Genomic DNA, 24,411 nt, shown 5'->3' on the forward strand with positions numbered 1-24,411 from the left:
ATACTTGGCAGCTTTTGCTGCAAGTCTGTCTGCCCAGCATCCCATATTGTCCCTACACCAGGATGTGAGCCATACTGACAGTGTAATTGGTGCCCTTTGTCAGGAGATCTTGTGGGACTGCAGGAGTCTCAGCTGAGCAGCAGCAAGGAGGAACTGAATGTTAATGTCTCTGGGAACCCCACACCAAATGCAGTGTGTGGCTCAGAGCTCTTCTGCATGATGTAGACTTGACTGCAGGTGGCTGGCTTGACCATCATAATAGTTATTTAAATTTTTCTCTTAATGCTTCTAATAACAGTAAAATTAACTGTATCCACAGGGGACTGCAGCTAAATGAGTGGAGCCTTTTCTTAAACTTTTGTTAAAATGACTTTTCAGTCTCTATAGAAAGTTTATTAACTTTGAGCTCTTGTATCTTTTTGATTTGAACCTTTTTTGATGCCGACTGTATTCCACTCTTTTACCTTATTCTGCAAAATATAAACTATGTTTTATTAATTTTAGGATGTAAATGGCACAGCTCGTGCTGAGTGTATCTTTTGTCTGCATCCTGAAAGCAAGACACCAGTCGGCATGGTTTGGATGTGTCTGCCTGTGCTAGTAGGAGGCCCAGAGTTAGGGGAAAAACTGGATCCTGCTCAGTTAGAATTTGGTTAAAGAGATTTTGTGTCCTCTTTGTTGTTAACTGCTTCTGATGGCTCAAGTATGCAAGATTATTTTCCATGAAACGATGTACCCTTGTTCTTAGCCTTGAAACGTATTACAGAGCTCTTTTGTACTAGCTGACTAATTCTCATATCACAGTTTGGTACTTATGTTACAGAGATACTGTAATAATACATTGAGATACAGCATTGTATTGGGTCCGGCTGGGATGGAGTTGATTTTCCCCATAGCAGCCCTCATAGTGCTGTGCTCTGTATTGGTAGCTAGAACGGTGTTGATAACACACCAGTGTTTTGGCTACTGCTGAGCAGTGCTCCCACAGCATCAAGGCTGTCTCTCCAACATTGCCCCCCCTCACTCCCAAAGGCCAGTAGGCTGGGGGTGGGCAAGATCTTGGGAGGGGACAGAGCCAGGACAGCTGACCCAAACTGACCAAAGGGATATTCCATACCATATGACATCTGCTCAGCAATCAAAGCTAAGAGAAAGGGGGGGGGGAGGGCATTTGTTATTATGACATTTGTCTTTTGGAGCAACCGCTATGCATACTGAAGCCCTACTTCCCAGGAAGTGGCTGGACATCGCCTGCTGATGGGAAGTAGAGAATAAATCTTTTGGTTTTTTCCTTTGCTTCCGCACACAGCCTTTGCTTTTGCTTTATTAAACTGCCTTTATCTTGACCCATGAGTTTTTTTCCATCTTATTTTCTCTCTCTCTCCACCCCCCCCCCCCCCCCCCCCCCCGCTGAGGAGGGGAGTGATAGACAGCTTGGTGGACACCTGGCATCCAGCCAAGATCAACCCACTACAAGTGTCATCTGCATTTCTCCAGTGCTTTAAGATTTGTAGTATCTGTAGGAGCGGACTAGAAGAGTACAGGCTTGGTTTTGGCCGACTTCATGAAATTTTGGAAACTCTTTCTCTTGAGGCTATTTCAAAGTATGCTCTTTGAAGTGACAGTTGCTGGCACAGACCCTTGTAATCAACATGTTATTGTAATGCTAACTGAAATTAAAAATAATAAGGAAAGGGATTCACGGGTTTTGACATACTTGCTCCTACCTGGCTGGAATTACATGGTTGTTTTAATAAGAGTTTATTACAACTTTATTAGCTGCAAAATTGATAATGTAAAAGTACAGTATCTGGCTTTTCATGCTGATAACTGCACACACTAAAAGAATAATTCCTCTGTGTTCAGAAGTAACTTCTGTGGATAACTCTGTACTAATACTTTTTCTTTTCCATGCACTGATGTTTCAACAAATAACACAACAATTACAGGAAAGTGACAAAGCAGCATTTTTATAAGCAGATTTGTGCAGGTTGGGTTTTTTCTTTGCTCGTTGCTCTCTTCCTTGTTTTGGCATAAAGCAATGAGATACTTTTCACATCGACAGGTGGAAACATGAAGAAAAAACTTTGACTTTGCTTGCCTGTGTAAGGATCTGTTGTCTGAATTTTTTTGCTGCCTTCAAAATAACAGCTGGTTTTGTACTAGCGAGTTACAATTGTATTTACTATGAACTAGTGCCTAGCAACATCTAGGCAGTGCTTTTGCTGCTACAGATTACTCAGTATACACTCTGTGACAATCTAGTTGATTTTTAGGTGAGCAGTGCCTGTTTAAGATACCATGGAGCATCTGAGTTTGTGAGTCTTGCCCTGGCTGGAAGGGAATCGTTACATTTGGTACGATATTTGAGCTCTTGTGGATGCTGAGTCCGAAACGTTTTTGACTGTGAAAGAGCATAGAGGTGGTTCTTTTTGGCTGAAAGGTTTGGACAATTCTTAAGTTTTTACAGTGAATGTGGCTTGTTCGCCATAAATACAAATTTCCCATTTGAATGGAGCATTACAAAACAATCCCCTGTGAATTCTGGGTGATTCTTTTTAGTAGGTGAGGACATTTCCCAGAGAGGTGCATGTGCTACCTTGGGCTCCTCCCACCTCTTTGAAACAACTTAGTTGACACTAGCTTTGCCAGCTGCTGTTGTGCAGGCTGCTGGAGCTGAGCTGGTGGTGCTACTGTTTGGGAATTACTGCCTAAAATTAGAGTCCTTTTAACCAGTAAGACCTGCATGTGGCAGGGAACATTATCTGCAGTTTGTCTTCCTGCCTCCTCCTACTGGGAGGAAGAAATGAATGGCAACACAGCCAAACAGATTTTGGAGAGCTGTAGAAAGCAAATGACCGGGTATGAACTTTTGCTCAAACTGTACCTGTTTGGAATAATTTGACTTCAACTTGATTGTTTTTGAAGAATATTTGCAGGTTTGAGAATGTTTTGTAAGCTTGTAAGGTTTTCATTGAAATGCAATTTTTAGTTTAGAAGATGCTTGTTGTGAAGGGCTGACTAAAACCACAAGTGCTTTCAGAGGTGGGGAGTGGAAGGCCTAATGTTTAGAGAACTTGGTCCCAAATATTTATGGTTATCTAGTTTAAAAACACATAGGCTTTATTTCTTTTAAAAACTCCAACAATTATAAATAATTGTATTTGTGTTATGAGTAGAGATGTAGTTTATTAAAACCAGGATTAACAAGACGAGCAGTATTGTGTTAACAATTGCAAGTCAGTGCAAAGCATGCTTGGAAGCTGTTGCTGTTAGTGGGGATTTCACATTGTGAGTATTGGAGCTTGTCTATGTGGAGGGGAGGGAGAAAGTTGCATGTGATGTGCCAAAAAGTATTTCTTCGGTAATTAAACGATATTTTTGTTTGATGCTATTTCAACTACCTGCTTAATTTGTGAGGTTTAATTAAGATATAGTCAGCTTGTGCTGACATGGACATAAAATCAATGCCTAGTTTGCCTGAGGAAAAGGCTCTTTTTCCTTTTGGGGTCTGGCTATGTCTTTTTTTTTTTTTTTAAAGAAAAAATTAGCAATTCAGAGAGCAGAAGCAAATAGCCATTTTTAAAATTCACGTCCTCAAATGTTGATTTGATGCTTTGAGACATAAATGACCTTTCTAACCAGCCCAAATTTGTCAGACAAAGGAATGATAGAAACAAGCTGCTTTATTCTAATACAACAGGCTGCTTTTCAGGGAGAACTTCAAAACGATTCTGCCTCCCTCTTTCCAGCAACATTAAATTAAACTTTGGCCTGTGCTACATTTGAATTTAGATGTGTATGTATCATTGGAGAGATGGTGACGGAATCTAGACAACCTGTGCAAATTGAACCATAGACTTCAGCTCCTGAAGCCCAGGGCAAGTGAATAATGCTTTCATCCATAGCTACCCCAGCTGGTATTACTTAGTACTGGAAAAGCAGTTAGGTGTGGGTCAGAAGTTGAGGGGAGGATTAAAAGGGGATTTCTTGTTGTTACAAAGCTGAAGAGGGGAGAGGGAGAAGGAGAGAAACAAAACCACCACCTCTTCTTGAAATCTTTCATTTAAGTGCTTAGATTGCAGTATACAACTTGGATTTTATATTTAAAAATTAAATATAAATTTTTTTTTTTGGTAGCTCCTAGGGGTTTCATTGAGACTGGAACTGTGTATAAGTATATGCTGTACAAACAAGAAAAACACTTATAATGACAGAGAGTTGGCACTGATGCACTAAGATTTACCAGATAAAGGACACACATAAAAGGTTGGGGTGGAAGATATAAGGCAATATCAAAAATGAATATGTCTTTATACAAGGTAATGCTTTTTTTTTTTTTTTTTTTTTATAATTCCTACCTCTTTCCAAAATGAAGTTAAACTAAATTTGGTACTTGAATACCATTCTTCCCTGCCAGCTGTGCTTGAAGGATCTCAAATTAATCTCTTGGAGGGACATGTTTCTGAAGCAAGCACCACAGTAGTAAACTACTTCTCTAGGAGATAAGTAGAGTTAAGGAGTAATAATCTGGTGTTGCAGTTCTTGTATCTTGTCTATTTTTTCCTATCTATATTTTTTTTGTCTTGCTCATTGCTTACTCATTGATCCACATCCAAAAAAGGAATATCCAATTCCCGAATTTGTTCAAACTTGAGAAATTTGAAAGTCCTTTAATCGTTCACTGTTTTTTCCACTACTTATCTGTTCAGAGATTTACCTGGCATGTTCTGCTGTATAACCTGTATTGGTTTTCTTTATCTAAAGCACAGTCCTTCCATAAGTTTCCCAGCTAGATGGGAGGAGACAGCACTGGTCATTCTCAAATATCCAGCAGCTGAGCAGTATCATAAAATATCAGGATTGTGTTATTACTGTTCATTAATATTTGGTTACTTGAATCTTTTATATTAGGGCTTATTTTATCTTAGGGATGAAATATGCAGTATGTTATGAAAATATGAGTGTCCTGGTTTCGGCTGGGATAGAGTTAACTCTCTTCTTAGTAGCTGGTACAGTGCTGGATTTTGGATTTAGTGTGAGAATGATGTTGATAACACTCTGATGTTTTAGTTGTTGCTAAGTAGCGCTTATCTTAAGCCAAGGACTTTCCAGTTTCCCATGCTCTGCCAGCAAGCAGGTGTGCAAGAAGCTGGGAGGGAGCATAGCCAGGGCAGCTGACCTCAACTAGCCAAAGGGGTATTCCATACCATGGAATGTCATGCCCAGTATATAAACAGGGGGGAGTTGGCCGGGAGGTGCGGATCGCGGCTCTGGCATCGGTCAGCGGGTGGTGAGCAATTGCATTGTGCATCACTTGTCTTTTCTTGGGTTTTATTTCTCTTTTTGTTATATTCCTTTTCATTACAATTATTATTATTATATTATTATTATTATTATTCTTAGTTAGTAGCGTATTTTATTTTACTTATTAAACTGTTCTTATCTCAACCCACGAGTTTTACTTTTTTTTTTTTTTCTTCCTGAGTATTGAAATGAATAGGTATCTGGATAGAGCTTTAGGCAAGGTTTTAAGGACAGCAGAACTTTAAAAAAAACTCTGCTGTAATTACATTATCACTGGCTTTTGTCCAGCCAAGGATATCTGCTCTCCGAGGCCACAACCTTTTTTAAAGATCAGAATTTGTCTGTGCTGTACACCTATAAGATATCCATGCAGTAAGCTGCTGAAAATGCTTCTTCACTTGTTTGGCCTTGAGTGTGTTTTGTGCTGCCATGACAACTCGATCACAAAGAGCCTTGGATTTGTGGTTTCCAGGCCTGATTAATACAATGTACTGTAATTAGGAATAAGAAAAATCCCCACAGGCTCTTTTCCAATTTAAATATTCCCATTGCTCCCAAGACTTCCCCAGCTTTCATTGTGCATTGTTTCAGATTAGTCATAATTGAAATATTTATTTTGTTTAGCGTGGCCTAGACACTGGGAAGAGTCCCTGGAATTTATCAGAGCTTTCAGCTTAGTTTTGGGGTCCCTTTGACAGGGTTGTATGACTTGCTATGTACCCTAAGAACTGAGGTACTAGCATAACAGCATTTAAGTGTCCTACTTTTATAGTGCCGGTGCTCATCCAGAAAGGAATTACAGATAATACAAGACTACTTATTTAGCTCTTGACAAATTCTTCCAACACTGTTATTTCTTTCCTGTGCCAGTATAGATGGGAAATGAGCTGAAGAACATTAAAGCACTGAAATGGGAAAGAAAGCAAAACACAAAGCTACATATATTTAATTTTTCTAGGTACAATGGTAACTGATTTGATAAAATAGTTTTAGTTTTCTGTTATGGTTTTTTTTAAAGTGAATTGTAACTTAACCAAATGGTATTAATTAAATTTTTTTACTATAGCCGCTGTAGAAATGTGTGCACAGCTACTGTTTTGGTAAACAAAGTCTAGTAGCCAGATGGCAGTAATACTTAAAAAGTTGAGCGATATGATTTGGGAAGCATCCAACTGGAATATGCCATGCTTTGCCTAGGTACCTTAGATTTAGTACACAGTAGACGACTTTAAATGTGTTATCACTGCAGTGGCTTGAAAGAACAAATAGACTATTATGTAGAATACAAATAATGCTTATTAAACTTGCAGTTGATTCTTTCTGATGATCCAAATTGCTGTCAGACTGTATTTACTTACACATAAACAGATGTGCTCCTGCTCTAAATCAGGATAATGATTCCAAACCTAGTTATGCATATTTTAAACAACTGTTAAATACTATGCTTCAAATAATTTCTGGTTTCATGAAGGCTTAATTTTTCTAATAGGTCCTTTCCTCACCCTTATTCCATTCTGTCCTCCTACTTGAAAGGTTAAAACTTGGTACATTTGGCTAGCTGCTGTATGACTGAAGAACTGCTGTTGAGTGAAGAAGGAAAATAGTTTTTTTGCAGGGTATGGATGCCCAGCATACTCTGCTGTTCTTTGTATATTTTTAATCTGATGGGTAATTGTTTACCATGGTGCATTAAAATAGTCAGCTTAGTGGTTTTTCCTAGTTTCTAAAAGTAGGCTATAGACTAGGCTGAAGGATTCTTGGCATCAACTTAGCCACCATCAAATTGGTGGAGATAATGAGATCAGATTCTGTTCTTGGTGACACAGCTATGAGAAAATATGATCCTTGAGCTATTAAGTGGCAAAATAACCTTTTCTAAGACTTGAAGTAAGAACCATCAATAAATGGTGGCAGACTTCTTTATTTATTTAAAAATGGGGTAAGTCTTCCTGCAAGGCTGCCTGCCTCTTCCCCTCCCTCCTCCCCTTTTGATGTGGGAAAAGTTTGCATTGTGAAACAGTTGAAGCAAAAAAGCAGGACAACACTACCACCCACCCCCCATCTAAACTGCCTGTTTCTCATGCACTGCTCTTCCTTGGAGCAGACATTACTCACAGGTTGTGCTGCTTGCTCCTCTGTGAGCAGCAGCGTGGTCTCTTTTCCTCTCTTTGTTTGGAGTTCACATTCTGCTGGTGTTAGACAACCTTCTCATCTGACCCTCCAGTCTACCCTGCAAGCTTTTTATATACAAGCTTCTGCTTTTCAGACTGCTGTAAATAGGAAGCAGTTTTTGGCAACTACAGCCTGTTGACTCTCCTCTCTGGGGCTGAGAGAGGCCAGGTGTTGCACAGGCATTCCTCCAGGATAGCAGTCAGCCTTGTTGTGGTTTAGCCCACTCTACCATCGTGCCATGCCTTCGCTACCTTTCCTCAACACGGCCCTGTGCAATCCATAATAAAGGGAGAAATAGATATCCTCCCCACCAGTGACGATGATTTTTGTGGATTATGAGTATAAATAATACTCCATAGTGCTGCAAGCACTAGCAAACTGCCTCTGGTGTTTTGGAAGCTTTTTCTCCACCTTCTGAAGTAGTGGTGGTGTGGGTCAGTGCTGGGGTGAGCAGCTTCCTTACAGCAGGGCATTTGGAGTCCTGAGGAAAACAAAGCAAAACAAACTTCATTAGGTGGTTGGAGGCACAGGTACTTGGTGAGATTACAGTCACTTTCTCTCTTCATTACCCTTAAAGAACAGTAAGAAGGGAGGCTTCTTCTGCTTTCAAGAAAGGGATTTTCTTACTGGAAATCTCCAGGCCAGGAGCTCTGAATCCAAACAAATTGTGTTCTCTTTTTATTAAGGCTTTTTTCTTGCTTAACAGGTAATTAAGAAAAAAAAGTTCAGTAGTTTGTTTCAGTAAGTTTTACTTCTGATTTCAATATTAATGCTGAAAGAATAACTACAAGTAGTATTTGTTTTGAGCTGGTCAGATTGTAGAAAATCTTTAAAGTAATTACTCCTTCTCTTACCATTTCATTACAGCAATAAATCCTACCAGTGTCTTCAGAAAAACTTTGTATGTTTGACTATAAAAATTAGTTCATATAAAAATTCCCTGTCCAAATGTGGTTAACAATAAGGTTGCAGGGACAGCTAGATTAAAAACAAAATCCCTGAAACTCACCTGAAATAGAAATAATGCTTGTGGCTTTTCCAGTGTTCATTTATTTGGAAGGCAGACTGAAGAGAAAATATAAAGGTTACTTCTCTTAATATTCTGGACAATTTATTTTTTCTTTTTAGCTTTTTCCAGAAATGAAGTATTATCCTGCTTTAAAAGGTGGTTTCTTCAGCCATCTTTTTGTTTTTCATGGTCTAGGTTTGGAATTTGTGTTGCCCTCTCATGCGAAAAGCAAACATCACCTTTCAAAACAAAATGTGTGGACTGTGACATCCTTACTCTTAAAAAGAAAATAAGTCCTCCTTTTCTGGACCAGTTTTATCTCTGGCAGGAATATTTTAAAAGCATATTAAATTTGCAAAACCAGAATATAACAGTTCTATTTTCTACTTCATGAATTTTATGTAGATGAATTAAAAAAAAAAAATTAACCTTTTTTTAGAAGAGTCTTGGTTCTGCTTCATGATTTGGGTATTTGTGTTGTTTCTCTTCATATGGACTACAAAGGGGGTTGTCTTTGTTAAATATGCCTATGGTGGAAGAAATAGAATTTTTTAGTTGGTTTGTTTGTTTGGTGGGGTTTTTTTTTGGTTTTTTTGTTCTGAACCTGGCATGATTCATTTGAGAAAAGGCTCCACTCACCCTCATATGCTTCATAGATTTCAATAGTTGTGACTGTCCTTCCTCACTGATAGCGTCAGCATTGCCTTATCTTGAGAGGTATTGATGTGTTGTTTGAATGGCTTACTACTTTAAAAAAGAAACTTTGTATATTCCCGTAACAGCACAAAAAAAAGATTAAAATATCCTTCTTGTTGCTTTATAGAATGTCTTAAGCAGATCCAAAATGGAAAAGGCTAACTGACAATTTTCCTGTTGTTCTGATTGCATGCAAACTCTGTGTGTGCGCGCGCATGCGCACATGTGTGTAACGGGGGGGGTGGAAATATGTTGGTCTTTCCTTCTGCAGTACCTCTCTGGTACAGTCTTCTCAGCATCTGCAGTCCATACTCTGATCAGCTGTTGTGGTTTAACCCCGGCCGGCAACTAAGCCCCACACAGCCACTTGCTCACTCCCCCCACCCAGTGGGATGGGGAAGAGAATTGGAAGAGTAAAAGTGAGAAAACTCGTGGGCTGAGATAAAGACAGTTTAATAGGTAAAGCAAAAGCCATGCACGCAAGCAAAGCAAAACAAGGAATTCATTCACTGCTTCCCATCAGCAGGCAGGTGTTCAGCCATCTCCAGGAAAGCAGGGCTCCATCATGCGTAACAGTTACTTGGGAAGACAAACACCATCACTCCGAACATCCCCCCTTCCTTCTTCTTCCCCCAGCTTTATATGCTGAGCATGATGTCATATGGTCTGGAATATCCCTTTGGTCAGTTGGGGTCAGCTGTCCTGGCTGTGTCCCCTCCCAACTTCTTGTGCACCCCCAGCCTCCTCGCTGGTGGGGTGGGGTGAGAAGCAGAAAAGGCCTTGACTCTGTGTAAGCACTGCTCAGCAATAACTAAAACATCCCTGTGTTATCAACACTGTTTCCAGCACAAATCCAAAACATAGCCCCATACTAGCTACTGTGAAGAAAGTTAACTCTACCCCAGCCAAAACCAGCACATCAGCGATGCATAGCAGGCAACAACCTACTTCAGCCTACTGGTTTCTCCAAGTTGTCAGGCAATGCAGTGATGCTCTGCTTTACAAAATTCTCAGGGCAGTGTTTGGGTTGCACATCAGAGCAGCCTGCATGTGTGTTGGATGAGCAGAAAGGCCCAGTCCATTGGAGTCTATTGGTCCTCAGGAATGAGACTTGTCTACTGCGTAAATAAAAAAAGGAGGGAAAGCCTTGGGCATCCTTTCATATCAAAACAGTGGGCTATTTGACTATCTGTACTCATAGCAGATAAGAGAAGACTACATTGAGGCTCTGTCTGGCCAGCAAGGGGTGTGTCTGTTGCTTTTTTCATGTTTAGATGTATTTGCAGTTTGGAACAAGGAAAATGTACCAGTTGGAATTTTGTTCCTAACATCCTAAAGCAGCCTTGTGGGGGTACTTCTGTGTTGTCATAGCCCCCAAACCATCAAAATGATCTGAAAACTAATTCTAGAGCAAATGTCTGCCTGCATAATCCTGAGTGTCTGGTTGAGATAAAGCTTGTTTTAGCTAAGTATGTTGGAATCTCCTTTTGTCTTGCATTGCACTTGCCCTCCAACAGAGAGCAGATTATTGCTTGCTCCAAAGCAGGTTTAAAGTAGTGTTTCCCAGAGGGCATTGCTTTAGTAACGCAGAGTGGATTCATTACCTTTTACTTGGGCTGCTTTGGAAGTATGTAATTAAAGTCAAAATCTGAGCTGGGAACCATACATGCTAGTACTCACTGCCTTCTAGACTAAATGACCAGTTGTTTTGTCACTTGGAATAACTATATTCATAATCTGTTTTCCCTGAGTTAGGTGTAGGGAGAATTGGTGACACTGTCTTAAGACTATGTTTGGCATAGGAGCACATTGAAGTATTTCCTGAAGGACATGAAATGTCTTACATGTGTTGGTCCAACACTTGACTCCAAAAAAACTTGTTTCTCTAGTTTTAAAACTTTGATTTCTTTCCTCTGAAGTAATTTGCTATTGTGAACAAAATTATTAATAACTGTATGTAGTAGAACTTTAATATTATTTCTTAGTGTCCTCTAGTAGAAAGAATAAAATTTATTGCAAAGGCCACTGCTCTAATACAAGTATTCATATTTCCAGTGGCAAGAGTAACCTGGAATAGGTTTCCCACCAGTTGTCCAGATATGATTCCCTTTCCACTTCCCTTCATATCAAAACAATGTAAAACTATAGACTGGGGAGTAAGACCCAGGAAATAAACTAAATTATGTTAGTAGTTGCAGGCCAGAAGCTTGTCACATTTGGTTACCTCACCCTGAGTCCTGGGGTTTTTTGGTCTAGAATAGTCTACGAGCCATTCATTTGGGGCTCTGTTACAAAGAACACCAGGGAGAAGGCATAATGAAAAGTACAATGTTTTTCAAAGGGAATAATGCTACTTAAGAGTACATAATATCTGAACAAACAGGCAATGAACAGCATATAATTCTGTACATTATGCAGCAGCATTAAATATACATATTAGTAAGGTAGCAGATGCTGTAGTTCTGAAATTGCCATGTAAAGTAGTAGTCTTTTGCAGCAAGGTGCTGCTCTATGTGAGACTCCTTCACATGTAATGAATAGCTAATTTCAGCTTTATAGTCCATGAGAGATCAGGGAGGGGGTAGAGTGTTCCAGCAACCAAAACCAGCAGGATGTGCTGAGATGTGCTTTTAATGGAGCAACATTTCAGGGCTCTTGGGGGTAAATTCATGGAGGGGTGCTTATCTGTTACTTTGTATTCAAACTGAGGAATTATTGCTGCAAACAGACAAGCGGGCATATGAAATGCACATTGCAGGGATGAGATGATGATAGGTTTCGGTGCCTCTTCTGAGGTGATGGATATCTTGTATTTTACTTTTTTGTGTAACCAAAAGATGAAATAAAAAGAAGTGAAAGCATACACAGGAATTGGCACTGAAAAGATAAGCAATGTTTTCCCTCATCCCTCTTTTGGAGCATGTGAGGATGCTTGTTGATCCAATTAACGTATGTCACAGATGGGAAGATTCAGCTAGCAACTGAATCTGGCACTCGCACATCTCATGGGCTTGTGAGTCTTGTGAGAGGTGAGAATTTAGGAGATTTCTCACTGAGAAATAGGATTTTCTTGCTGAGTAAGCAGGGGTCAAAAAGCTTTGGGTATTTCAGGTTCATTACTGATATTATTCTGTGTTTTCAAAGTATTTTGAAAATAGTTGGTCTAATGTTTAAATATTTATGTAGGAAAGTGATTCCATTTAACCTTAAAACATCATCGTTGCTTGTTAGGACCAAGCTAGGTCTATGAACCTGGACTTCTAAGACTTGCTTGGAGAATTTAAGAAGGGCAGCAGGCATCATATGGACATCTGTCGCAACTCTCATCCAGAGATTCAGACTGCAGAGAAGACAGACAGATTTCTAAGGAAATGGTTGATAATGTTTGCAGCTCCTGATATCTGTCTCACTCATCAGAGGAGGAAGCCTCCTGTTTGGCTAAGTAAACAGGAAAAACCGTATGTAAACAGGAAAAACCGTATGTAGGGAATAGTAATCCTTGCTACATAGTCTAATCTACCTTGGTATAGCGAACGATCTATTTAAACCCTTTCTCAACAGATACAAATAACCAAATCATAGAGTAGTCAACCTTCTGGAAGCATGATGCTAGTTAAACAGTTCTTTTCCTTCCCATTTGACTGAAGAGGGTATGGATGGATTTTTTTTTTTTGAGTTATTTTGATTTTAAAAGCGTGGACAACTCTGGTATAGTATCTAGCTGCTTCCTTTGAATTATTCTGCCAAGTGAGAGAGCAGGGGAGATTTGCAAAAAGGGATGGGGATGTTGTTGCAGGGGACAAGACTGAAGGCATTCTTTCTAGATACTTTAAATTTCTTTTGAACCATTTAAAGTATAAAGAAAATAAATCAATAGCCCTCTATGTAAGGGCCCTGACTGAAGTATTTCGATTTATTTTGATGAGAGCTGGGATACTGACTGTTAAAAGTTAAAGGCCTGGTTTTCAGTTTACAGATCTTTATCATCATAACAGAGGCTAGATTATAGAATTGAACTCTATCACAATAAGAAAGGCAGAAACGGAACAGAGAATTACTTCAAATACTAGCAAGTCTCTTGACTTGAGTATCTTGGGCAACACTGAAAACTAATTTATATGTAATCTTGTCTCTCTCTTGCTATTTGAGTGCACTGTGATAACACAACATTAGGCAGGTGACAACGGTATGATGTAATAATCCAGTATGTTGCTGAATTTCATCTTAAATTAATCTAATCCAGAAAACAATTTTTAACCATTAGTAATAATATCAACAACTGTGGTGATAGAGGAATGATTCCTGTTCAACTTTTCTGCCAGCAAAGGGCAAGCACCCTTTCTGTCTTTACCTGCATCTGTTTCAGAGTTCATATAAACACCTGGTTTTTTTCTTCAAGAACTTGGAATGTTTTTCCTTTTTTCTCCCAGTTATTTTTATGTAGGTTATGATAAAAGTTGAAAGAGAACCTTTCCTTATCACAAAAGGTAGACCTGTAGGCATGAGACCTGCATCAAAAAGGAGATTTACTACCACTACAAGACCAATGTGTAGTTTGAGATAAGTAAAATCGACAAACAACCTTGAGTCATAAAATTAGTCAGCAATGTACTTAGTCTTGTGGGTTTGGTTTCATGTTCATCAGCAAGCCTAACCCTTGACTATTTCAGTAGGCAACCAAAGCTAACAAAAGGAAGCATTAAGCACACTTCCACAAGTACAACACCTACCAGCTTATCACAAATGCTAATAGTTCTAGTATAGATAGGTTATCGGAAGGTGAAGCCCAAAAATAAGTGGCAAGAGAATGCAGGGATCTGGAAGGGAGAGTTACTTCATTGCATGAAAGCAGCATGTTGCTTGGCTCACTGGTAGCTAGAGAGACTTGCCATCCCTGAGGTTTTTGTCTTCCGTCCCCTTGGTTTTTTTTGTCTGCCTGCAGTGCACTGTAAAAGTGAAATAAATGGTGGTGGTTTTGTAATTGTTTCCTTTTCCTCTGTCAAAGGATAGTTGTAAGGTGTTTCTTGGCTTGTCAGTGTAAGTTAGAAATGTTATGTTACCAGAAGTGCTGCTTTTTGTTGGGGTCCTCAGTCTAATAGCTTAGGTACTATAAAACCTGATCTTCGAGGCCAAACCACAGCATGTTGAATTCCAGTAACTTGCTTAATAAATCTAAATGACAAATTAAATTGTGTTTAGTTGTATAACTTGTCCTCCTTCCTTATATTGTTTTTCTTTAATTTATCCTGGAAGTTTTGCTTCCTTGATTGTGCAGTTCCATTTTTTTTTTTTTTTTTTTTTCCTGTTTTCCCCCTGCCTTTCCAAACTTTTCGCTATCTCAGTCTGTGTTATCTGGAAAGTTTTGATTTTCTGGGTGTGAGACACAAATTTAAAAAAAGAAAAATCTCATATTGCATTTTATTGTTCAACCCTATGCGTGTTAATAAAGGCTTGGATAACGTTACATACTAAAACACTGTCTAGAATCTGATGAATAGTCAGAATAACTATAGCTTGTTAAAGTTCTGGATGCTGCAGGTTAGAGGTAAATATTCCTAAGAATTTCTTGGCTCTGACAAGGAAGAATGGTATGCCTTGCTCATTCAAGGAGTAGTAGTGTGTGGCTTTAGAGGAGGAGGTGGGCTCCTAAATTACCTCTTCAAGAAAATTGCATATTAATCTTACCTGCATTGTTTGAGGAGCAGCCATGTGCTAGCATTGGCTTAGTCAGTAGAAGAACGTACATCAGGCTCCCCCACCCGCACACACCTACCCTTTACCTATTCCAAGTGCTTGCTCTGCATGCAGCTCCCAGAAATTAGGGCCTGGGAACATACGTAATTTTTTATTTGAACTATCAGATATTTGTGTATTATAAATACAAAAAGACATGCAAGTGACTTGCACTCAGTTTTCTGTGCCTTGCACTCAGTTTTCTGTGCCTTGCACTCAGTTTTCTGTGCCTTTGGAAATCTGTTTTTCTTGCATGAAGCCTATTCATTCTGCATCCTATGTCTGGAAAGAGGTGGTGCATGCCTAATATGGAGGAGTATGGCAAGTCTTACCAGCCAGTTTTGATGATGGGGTGCACTAGCCAGGACTTCTGTATATTGATTTGATTTCATCAACTAATAATTGGAACAGCGAGAAGTGAATTAGGATCTAGCCTACCAACAGTATGGAAAAACTGAACCACAAAAACCTGTTTTCATACAATATATCCCCTTGTGTGGGTTTAGGCTGTGTGCCAGTGTTATCAAGGATGTTCTGATTTATAATATAGGTGACCTTTGCATGTGCCTTTTTTTGGTTTTATTAAGATTTTATTTTTATTACAGTAGTTCCACAGGATTCCAGTCTACATTTGGGGCTCCGCTGTGGTTGGCCATGGACATCTAGAAAAAGAAAGATGCTTCCCCCTGATGTTGGCTCCAGCCATGCAAGGGTGACTCATCTGTGATGTTGGTGTGTTTTTAGACTTTCATCCTGGAACTCTTTCAACCCTACAACATGAGTCCTTCCCACGGGCTGCAGTTCTTCATGAACTGCTCCAGCATGGGTCCCTTCCACAGGGTGCAGTCCTTCAGGAACAGACATCTCCAGTGTGGGTCCCCCACAGGGTCACAAGTCCTGCCAGCAAACCTGCTCCAGCGTGGGCTCCTCTCTCTCCGCAGGTCCACAGGTCCTGCCAGGAGCCTGCTCCAGCATGGGCTTCCCATGGGGTCACAGCCTCCTTCAGGGCACATCCACCTGCTCTGGTGTGGGGTCCTCCAGGGGCTGCAGGTGGATATCTGCTCCACCATGGACCTCCATGGGCTGCAGGGGGACAGCCTGCCTCACCATGGTCTTCACCAGGGGCTGCAGGGGAATCTCTGCTCCGGTGCCTGGAGCACCTCCTCCCCCTCCTTCTTCACTGACCTTGGTGTCTGCAGAGTTGTTCCTCTCACATATTTTCACTTCTCTCTCCAGCTGCAGTTTTTCCCCCTTTCTTAAATATGTTATCACAGAGGCCCTACCACCATTGCTGATTGGCTCAGCCTTGGCCAGCGGCAGGTCCATCTTGGAGCCAGCTGGCACTGGCTCTATCACATATGGGGGAAGCTTCTAGCATCTTCTCACAGAAGCCACCCCTGTAGCACCCCTCCCCCCCCCCCCAAAACCTTGCCACGCAGACCCGATACATGTGCATCATAAAATGTTAATTTGCACACGTTCTGCGAAGCTTATGATTTCTTTGATTTCTTTGGCGTTCTTGATTATTTTATAGCTGTCATGTGATTTCTGTGGGGTATATTATTAGAAAAATTGTCGGATATATAAATACATTTCCTGTCTGCTGGTGTCTCACAGCAAACTGTACTTTTCTACCGATCAGCTTCAGGGTTTCCAGGGTCACACTGAGATTTCTTTTTTATTTTGTTTACTGCTGCTCTTATGATACATTGTACTGAGAGAGGAGCTGTTAAACTCTTAGCATAGAGGAGCAAAGTTTGTTTTAAACTGATACCCTTTTAAAAACAAACTAACTTGGATTGTATACCTGATAGAGGGTGACCTGCAGCCGTGGATTGCTAGCCTTCTTGACCTGATGGGAGTCGGTCAGCATTCACACTTCTAGCAAATGCTCGGCACTATGTTAAGCCTTCAGTTAGAGACATGTCTGCTGCTGCTCTGCTTCTGCTTTGTGAGCCATAAGCATCGTTTGCCATAGCATCCTAGATCACAATTTGAGGATCACTGTGCTAGAGGTAGAGTTCTATGTTACTACTGTCTGGAAGGTGGTGCTTGCTTTTTTTTTTTTTTTTTTTTTTTTTTTTTTTTAAAACATCTCTCTCATTTACACCAAGATTTTGCTGCATTTGCTTTGCCCACAAAGCTAATGCTGCAAACACCTAAAATGGGGTTGATTATATCCATATTAAATGAGTTGGAGTGCAGACAACTTTCAGGTTTTTCAGAGATGTGATCTGAGGCTGTGAGCAGTGCTGGTGAGAACATCATTCTGTATTTCGTATGGGGTTCCTATGGAGTAGGTTGGAAGCTGTTTAGTCGCAGGGATAGCAGTGAAACTTTGAGGGACCCTTGAGGACATGCTCATGGGGAGCATGTTTTGTTCAGTGCCTCTACCTCCAGACAGCAGGAGCTGCTGCAGTCTGCATCTGTCTTAAAACAGTCCAGATATTATATGGCTGTTGGGCAGGGAAAGGCATTTTGCTGCGTGATTTGCTGATTGAATGGCCTTTCCTTCTCTTCAGGGAAGAGTAGTCTGGATGGATGTATCCCATCCACAGTCATCCATGACCCCTGCTTAGACCACAGTGTTAAGTGGTTGCTTTTGAGCAGCAGAGATGTGATACAGACCTATCATGTAATTTGGCTTGAGGGATTAGTGGAGGCCTTTGTGTAATGAACGTAATTAGTTGAACAGTTCTTAGACTTGAAGGTTTGGGCTGCTGAAGGAAGTCCTGGAAGAATTTTTTCTTTAAATGCGACTGTTGAATTCATAGTGTTGGGACAAATAAATCTCGTGGTTCAAGTCACTAGTGCTGGCACCGTTACGGCATGCACGTTCTTGGACATGCACCAGCAGTAGTGAACTTTCAAGTTGTCAGTGGAGTGTGTGCATGGAGTTATTTATCGCTACTTCTACTCTCTCTTGCGTGCAAAAGTCTCGAAATATCAAATCCTGACAATTGCCTTTATGAATGTGAGTCATGGAATCTGGGCAGTTGTTTGTGACTGGTCCTCTGTTAGTGTTTGGGTACAGTGATAATGCCAAATTTATTCTAGGTGGCAGCGCTCTCAAAACATAAGCTATTTTATACCCTGTGCATTCATTACATACAGTAAACATCTTATGTGCTGCTTGTGTTAATCCCCCCCCTTATTACCTTTGTGCCAGCATGTTTAAGGTACTATGGGTAAGTATTTCCCATTTTAAATCAGTGTTTTCTCTGGCTTATAAATAGGCTGTTAACATTAGCTTTAGGCTAAGTGGTGGCATGCAAAGTTTTGACTTCATAATAATTTCAAAGTGTGTTGTTGATCTGTTTTTAGAGTGTTCCAATGTTCAGAAGAATTAAATGTAGGATACTACTTTGCCATCTTAAAGGAAAACAACTTCTTAAAAGACAAAATTTGAATGAGGTAAACATGGTTTAGACTTTTGCTTGTCTTGGGGGGGGGGAATGCAACCACTGATCTAAGTTATGAAAAAATAGCTAATGGGCACAGTTGGGAACTACTTTCCATAAGCATTTCTTGTTGTTTGGTAGGCAAGATGAAGCAGAGGTGTTTTTCACTTTTCACAGTGATTATGTGTTTGCTAATATAGTAGTCTGGATAAATCTTAGCTGGCAGGTCTGCAAGTTAATTTAAATGACTGTTAAAGATAGAGGGTATGATTCCGATTGCCAACTTAGTTATGTAGGAGGAAGTTACCCACATAGGTCTTGTTCACTGAAGACTCCCCAGCTCTCAGAACAAGCTGCTCTTTTTTTTTTTTTTTTTTTTTTTCTTCTCTATAAGTAACTTCATCCGCTGATCTCTTCTTCTGGGAATGTAAAACAGCTCTTGAGTGTTTTGGGTTTTTTTAAGTAGGAGTATAAAGATGATTCTTGTAAACTACTTGAAAAAAGGTCAGTGGATCAATATTAAGGAACACTTCTGTTTTCCAAATACAGTTGGTAACACATTTCCTAATTTTAAGATAATATGTGCATAGTGGATGAGGTATGCATGGTGTTCTCAAAAGGTACATGGCAGAAAGCTATTCAGAGGCACTGGTTTTTAAGCTTTAGGGTATTTCTGTAATCCAGTTCTGATATTTTTGTATTTTCTGTAAAGGATAAACAATACCCAGCGTTGATTGAAATGCAACCATAGATTAAAGTTTTCAATTGCAAGTGTGAACTTAAAGTGATTAATTTTTTTAACCATTAGAATTCTTGACAGCAAAGATATATTTTTAATATATGTAATGCAGGTTTGGATTTTTTAAATAAATTTTGTTAAAGTGCTATTATTGTATGTTCATAAGAATAGCCTGCTATTTTTTGAGCTGGTAATGTGTTTGTTTTGATGTTGTGTTATTGGCATTTTTGAATAGGCAGCTAAAAAGTTTACTGAGAGAGAATTATTCAAAATATTTTTTCAGCTAAAGTTCACTTTATAAGAGCTTGCTGTATTGTTGACTCAATCACAAATGGATGCAGCTCCCCTTGAATGACAGGTTTTTATTCTTTAATTTCTTTTTTCCTGTGTCTACAGGAACACTTTAGAATTTTGAATTCTAAACTACCGAGAGAAAAGAATCCAATGATCTAAAACTTTAGATTGAATTACTATTTATAGTTAATTTAAAATTTATATTGTACTTTTTTTTTAATTTCCTTGAGCCACAACATCGTAAAATCTCAGCATAAATTCCTCCCCCCCAGCATTTTACATGGCTGCTTGTTCTGATTAGGTTTTGTTCGTTTTGGTCAGTATCTTTTAAAGTACGTCTTTAGACTTGGGTGGATTGAGGAAGATGCTTTATAACACAGGGTGACAGTAGAAACGAATTAAGTTTGTGAGATGCTATTGATGATGCTTATTTAGTGCAGTAAATTTGCTGCTTATGCTGTTGGATTAGTGGAACTCACTATTTCAAAATTTGCTTTTGACTTTGGTAACTGAAAGCCGATCTGCTGCTGTTTCTCTGCATGCCGCTGTTGTTTCTCCTCTTTAGTGCCTTACAGTTTGAAGTTTCTTTTGTTTTATTCTAGAGTATTTATTTTCTATGACAAAACTCAGAAGGATGTCTGAAGCGTATATACTTGTGCTGGCAAATACTACATTGTAGTAATGTGAATTTTCATTTATCAGGCAGCTTTACAGTCCCAGAATGTTTTTACTTAATGGATTGGATGCTGTCAAACAGATTTTGGCAAAAATTACTATGTAGAATTCAGTGACTTAATGCTTTCCTCCTGATGGCACTTAGGCACAGTTTCCTTCCAAAAGTACGGCAGCTGAAAAAGCTATTGTTTGGCTGTTAAATCATTTTTGTGGTGTGTTTGTTTCCGAGGCGAGTGTTCAACAGAAACAAAATCACTTCGCAAAAGAGTTTCATTTGATACGTTGTCTTAATTTTCCAACTGCTTTTCTAAACGCATTTTTGCAGAATGCAAAGCCTCTGCACGTTGAAAATGTCAGCAGATCTTGAATTACTGGTCACGTGCTGGTTTGAAAACAGTAAAACATTTCGAACTGCAGCAGCTGAAGGGCAAAGGCGAAACATGCATGCTCTATAAATAGTAGTGAACACACGCTTTTCTGCCTGCAAATCTTTTGTTGTCTTTAGATAATAACGAACAAACTTTTTATTTTAAAGGTTGAAACACTAGAGTTCTTGGGGTTTTTTGGAATGGATAAATACTTCCAGTAAAGGTTTGTAACTGAGTAAAAGAGGAATTTTCCCTTTGAAGGGAAATACATATTTGGAGTGAGGGCTTGCAGCTTTTAGCTGAAGACACTTTTTCTGCTCCTTTGGATCTCAGTGAAATGTCATTATCTTTGAGTCCCTGTGCAGGTGATTCCTTTTGCCTTCTTCCAGAAGCATGTAACATCTCTCTTCTTGGCAGGCTATAAATTACTGCTGGTGAAAGCTTTCTAGCAAAGCACAGTGTGTCAATTTTTTTACCTGCTACAAGCTTTTGATATTTTGTTTGGAGAATATTAGATGTTTAGGTTAAAAAAGATTAAGGCTATGTCTGCGGGAGGGGAAGCGCCCTCCCTGTTGAGTACTCTGCGGTGTTGTGGGCTAGTGGAGAAGGCAGCGTTTGATGTCTGGTAGGTTAAATTATAACAGACCTACTAGGGCTTCTGAGCTTGAAATTTCGTGAATTGTTTTGTCGCATGTTGAAACCTTTTTAAAGGTCATATTTACTAACAACAGTTTCTTTCTTTAAATACACAAACAGAAAAAGTAGGAAAGAGGAAAATAGTTCTTCATAATTACCAGACATAATACATCATTGCACCGTACATAATACAGAGCTTCTACATTTTAGGCTGCAAGGGCAGCTGATCTTTTTGTTTAAACCCTCTGTAACATAAGAAGGGTGGGTGTATTGGGTTTGCGTGGCAAGGTTTTTGGGGGTGGGGGGGGCGTGCACGCTACAGGGGTGGCTTCTGTGAGAAGATGCTAGAAGCTTCCCCCATATGTGATAGAGCCAATGCCAGCTGGCTCCAAGATGGACCCGCCGCTGGCCAAGGCCGAGCCAATCAGCAATGGTGGTAGGGCCTCTGTGATAACATATTTCAGAAGGGGGAAAAAACTGCAGCTGGAGAGAGGAGTGAGAAGATGTGAGAGAAAGAACTCTGCAGACACCAAGGTCAGTGAAGGAGGAGGGGGAGGAGGTGCTCCAGGCGCCAGAACAGAGATTCCCCTGCAGCCCCTGGTGAAGACCATGGTGAGGCAGGCTGTCCCCCTGCAGCCCATGGAGGTCCATGGTGGAGCAGATATCCACCTGCAGCCCCTGGAGGACCCCACACCAGAGCAGGTGGATGTGTCCTGAAGGAGGCTGTGACCCTGTGGGAAGCCCATGCTGGAGCAGGCTCCTGGCAGGACCTGTGGCCCCATGGAGAGAGGAGCCCATGCTGGAGCAGGTTTGCTGGCAGGACTTGTGACCCCATGGGGGACCCACGCTGGAGCAGTCTGTTCCTGAAGGACTGCACCCCGTGGAAGGGGCCCATGCTGGAGCAGTTTTGCTGGCAGGACTTGTGACCCCATGGGGGACCCATGCTGGAGCAGTCTGTTCCTGAAGGACTGCACCCTGTGGAAAGGACCCATGCTGGAGCAGTTTGTGAAGAACTGCAGCCCGTGGGAAGGACTCATGTTGGAGAAGTTTGTGAAGGACTGTCTCCCATGGGAGGGACCCCACACTGGAGCAGGGGAAGAGTGTGAGGAGTCCTCCCCCTGAGGAGGAAGGAGTGGCAGAAAACAATGTGTGATGAACTGACCACAACCCCCATTCCCCATCCCCCTGTGCCGCTCGAGGGGGCAGGAGGCAGAGAAATTGGGAGTAAAGTTAAGCCTGGGAAGAAGGGAGGGGTGGGGGGAAGGTGTTTTTAAGATTTGGTTCTATTTCTCATTATCCTACTCTGATTTGATTGGTAATAAATTAAATGAATTTCCCTGAGTCGAGTCTGTTTTGCCTGTGATGGTAATTGCTGAGTGATCTCCCTGTCCTTATCTCAACCCATGAGCCTTTCATTATATTTTTCTCTCCCCTGTCCAGTTGAGGAGGGGGAGTGATAGAGCGGCTTTGGTGGGCCCCTGGCATCCAGCCAGGGTCAACCCACCATAGTGGGTTAGGTAACTTGACTGTATTAGTGCTATCATTGATTAGATTAGGATCTGTGTTTATAAATGTTGCTGCTTGTAATGTGAATTCTCAAAAAATCTCAGGGGAGGGGGAGGGGGAGCTGGGAGCTGTGTTTGTGTCCGAATGTGAGTCGGGACTTAAAGGCAGGTCTGCTGTTAACTCTAAATATTTCTGGAGACACTCATCTGTCCAGGAAAATTTTAACCTTTTGAATGCTTGAATTATATGCTGACAAATTAAAAGTGACAATATTGTTGGAGTAGCTGGTTGGGCACTTTTTTTTTTTTTAATTTGTTTAATAGAAAATCTTTCATTGGGTCTTTTTCTATTGGAATTAATAGGAGTTTAGCTACTTACTGAGAGCAGGAAGGAGTGAGATCAGGCCCTTTCAGTGTTCAAGTGTTAGGCTTTTCCTCAGCTCATAGGGGTGAGAGAGTTTTATGCATGCTTCATAGGAAAGTGATATTAAAGAAAACAATCTCCCTTAAAATTTCTTTGAGACCACCAATCCAACTCTCATTTACTGGGAATTAACCTGAAATAGAGCTGGCTAAGTTTTAACAAAGCCTCTTTTTTTTTTTTTTGAGTGAGGGCACTCATGGGAGCATGCTGTGACTACTTAAATCAAAGGGAAAGGCAGAGGGAGGAGCTCACGATTCAAGGGGCAATTCCCCTCCCCTTCTCTATATAAGTGTTGAGTGGAGCCAAGAGCAAGAATAGCACTAACACCTGGGCTTCTTCATCCTCCCCCCCCTTCCTCTCTGTGCACTTTACAGCTTACTTGCCTCTTCAGCTTCAACTCTAACTGGTAAACATTGTCTTGCAAAATCGAGGTGTGTGTGTGGCCTTCTTCAGGGTAGAGTATCAGAGTACTGCAGTTGAATGTAATCCAAACAGTGATGCTGACTGCATAACCTGCTCTGAAATGTACAGCGTAAACAAATAGAAAAAATGAGAGATTTTCTTCTTCGTTTCGTAGCTTGAAGAGCTTTTTAAAAACAATTGGAGATGCAACATTTTGGACTAGAGCTATGTATATATTTCTCTTTTTCCACCTAATTTTCATGTGATACTGCTTCCTACAACACACTTTTCTTATATTTCAAGAATACTAAATCAGTTTTGGACTTTGAGGGAGTGTGGTTTTATATTATTTCCATTATAAATAGTTAAAATATAACACCTTACTTGTAGTATCCATTCCAGATTTTATATGCACAGTCTGTTCAAGTTTAATACTGATACAGCATATGAAATTTGTTTGTATTGCTCTGTATCAATACCTCTGACTTAATGCTTGAGCCAAAAACCAATGTCATGTTTACATAAAATCCAAAAGAAACACCCAAATTCTGCAGTGATAAAGTATCAAGAGCTAAACCTGGGTCTTTGTGTTGGGAAAACAGAGATGGGTTTAGGTCTTATCTTCAGAGAATAGAGTTTGAGACCTTGGTTCAACAGGGTGCTTTGTCGAGTAGTGGCTGAAGTGAACATCTTTCTTATGGTATACCATACCTTCTTACGATATAAGAAAACCCAGCTCTTTTGCCTTGTGCTTTATCGTGCTGAGTGGAAATGCAGACTTCTGAAACAGTGCATGTGTGTCTCATTCAGTATTATAAATCTGATATCCTGTGTATTGGTAACTGCAGCAATTTCCATCTCCAAAGAGCTACACGAACATAGCTGCCCTACCAGATTGCTTGGGTTGAAGGTTTGCTTTAGTATCAGCTCAGTGGTGGGAGAGGTGAAAGCAAAGAGGTTAAGTGACTTGTGTCAGTGAATTGGTGGCAGAGTTGAGATTAGGACCTGGGTTCATGCCACTAGAGTGCACTACTTCCTTCTTACTTCTTG

At 40.3% G+C, this 24,411-nt stretch overlaps 1 protein-coding gene across 1 annotated transcript in view; it reads left to right on the top strand.

The window, feature by feature from the left end:
• Positions 1-24,411, top strand: part of LOC127028970 (zinc finger SWIM domain-containing protein 6-like) — a 117,489-nt gene that overhangs the window by 39,074 nt on the left and 54,004 nt on the right.

Source organism: Gymnogyps californianus, unplaced genomic scaffold, assembly GCF_018139145.2.
Source record: "Gymnogyps californianus isolate 813 unplaced genomic scaffold, ASM1813914v2 HiC_scaffold_52, whole genome shotgun sequence".
Classification (NCBI taxonomy): Eukaryota; Metazoa; Chordata; class Aves; order Accipitriformes; family Cathartidae; genus Gymnogyps; species Gymnogyps californianus.